Here is a 2,490-nt window from a genome sequence, read left to right on the forward strand (position 1 = left end):
CACTGAGCCATCTCCCTGGCCCCAATACATTTTAATCAGTTCATGTAGATAGAAAAATGAATTTTCAATCATAATTTTGCTATTTAATGCATATCTTAAAAAAAAGAAATGGGTAGCGAGATAGCTCAGTGATCTAAAGCACTTACTTAGGCAAGCATAGGCAGGCACAGGGGACCATAGTTCAAGCCCCGGCACCACTTGCCATACCAGCCCTGCCCTCAGGGTAGGCTGACCCAGCAAAAAAACAAAAAAAAAAAAATGAGGAAAAAAGCATAATAAAATAGGCACCCACTGACTACGGCCCAGCTCACAGTGTTCATCTTCACCACTGGTCTGGCCAGAACCTCAATGATTCCTGTGAAATCTTAATTGTCAACATTCCTTGCACTGCTGCTTAAAGTAGGCCTTTCTCTGTTCAGAAGTGAGAGAGAAACATGTCAGAATAAAGAAGAAACTTGAGGAAAACTTTCTGCTAAAAAGTTTTCTTCACATTTTGCTTTCTCTTCATTGTTAGCCTAATAGTAAAAAATGTTAATAAATTAATTATAGTTTGCTTTATATTCTCTGTAAGTTTTCAGAGCTTTCCTATAGAAAGCAAGCTATGGTGCAGTTCTTTGATCTTTGCTGCCACTAGAAATATATCTATTACTGGATTCTTTTTCAAGACCAATTTTCTCCATTTATTTTTTTTAAATCAGCGCTATATTTTCATAGTGTGCTGCTTATGGACAAATGTTATTGGAAAAAGTTTAGTGGCATAGAAGAGATATGATGTGGAATTGATATGTGAAAGATGGAAGGAGGAGATTAGGAAGAGAGGCATGTGAGTATACAAGTCCAAAAATCTGCAAAATACAAATCATTCATGCACTAATAAAGAAACAATAGATCAGAAGTGACCCCCACATCTCTAGACAGGACAGAGTAACTGTATGACCAGGCCTCACATCTGGGTGAGGTATATAGGAAATATGCGTGGAGACCCAGTCCTAGCCCAGGCCCAATGAGTGTGTGGGAGACCTTCCTGCTACCCTGTGTCAGCGGGACTTACTGGTCCCAGCCCAGGTGCAGTGGGGATGAGACCCTCTTCCATCCCCTTGGGAAGACCCCACCACTCCGCAGCACCTCCCCTACCCCTCCTGTCCAGTAGGAATTTCTGCTGCGTCCGGGAACCCCTAGATGAGTCCTAGCCCAGGCCCGGTGAGTGTGTGGGAGAGCTTACGGCTACCCTGTGCCAGCGTGACCTGCCATCCCAGCCGAGGCACAGAATGGGTGAGGCCCTCTTTTACCCTCTTGGGATGCCCCCCATCAGTCCGTAGTACCCCCGCACACCCTGCCCACATGATAGGAATTTCTGTAGCATTCCAGGAAGCCCCAGGTCCAGTTCTAGTCCAGGCCCGGTGAGTGTGGAAGAGCTGCCACTCCCCACTACTCCAACTTGTCCCCTACAGACTCAGCTCAGGCCGGACATACAGGCCTGGGTGAAACCCTGCAGCTGCAATCCCTGCAGAGATTGTAGGGGACAGAACCACCCAGCTACTCCAGGAGCAGAACATCTTGCCAGAGGGGCACAACAGGTTCATCCCCAAAGGCAGCAGCAGGAAGAAGCAGAGAACAGCAGCCAGACCCAAGCCAGGCACAGCTGGATAAATCCAAATTTTTTAGGTATGCACCTGAACTTCAGTAGGTGCTAAGGTTATAACTGCAACAAAGCTCTACAACAAAGGTCAGAAGACAGTGTTACACAAAATGACAACAAGAAGGAGCAAAATGCAATCTCAGAACCCACGCCCACCCATAACAAGTGCAGAGGACACTAACACAGAACAAACTGGGAATCACAAAGCTAAAATCAATGAATCAATGGCTTCTGAAATAAAGAAACAGCTGCAGAAAGGTATAGAGGAACTCAGATTGGAAGTGAAAAAAGAAATCCCTAAATAAATAACATCTGCAGTAAAGAATCAAATGCAGAAACATATGGAGGAAACCCAGTACCCACCCAGAACAAGTGCAGAGGAAACTAGCTCAGCTCAAATGCATGAATTAATAGTGTTGATAGTAAATAAGCAATAGAGGACCTCAGAGCGGAATTCTTTTCTACTAGCTCAGCTCAAATGTATGAATTAATAGTGTTGATAGTAAATAAGCAACAGCAGAAAGATATAGAGGAACTCAGAGCAGAATTCTTTTCTGAAATAAAAAAAAAGAAGTCTCAGAAATCATAGCACCTGAAGTAAACAATCAACTACAGAAACATAGGGAGGAAACCCAATCTGAAAAACACACTGCAGTAAAAGAATTTATAACTTCTTCTAAAGAAGACATTAATAAAAAAATAGATGAGATTAGAAAAATGAAGGATTCCTAGAATGAGCAATACAGAAAAGAAATGGATCACATGAAGCAGAGTCAAAGAGATATAGAGGAAATTAAAATCTCAATCACAAGCTTGCAAAACCGTTTAAGTGAAAGTGAAGACAGGGTTTC

This window comes from Octodon degus, unplaced genomic scaffold (genome assembly GCF_000260255.1).
Source record: "Octodon degus isolate 3935 unplaced genomic scaffold, OctDeg1.0 scaffold00162, whole genome shotgun sequence".
Taxonomy (NCBI): Eukaryota; Metazoa; Chordata; class Mammalia; order Rodentia; family Octodontidae; genus Octodon; species Octodon degus.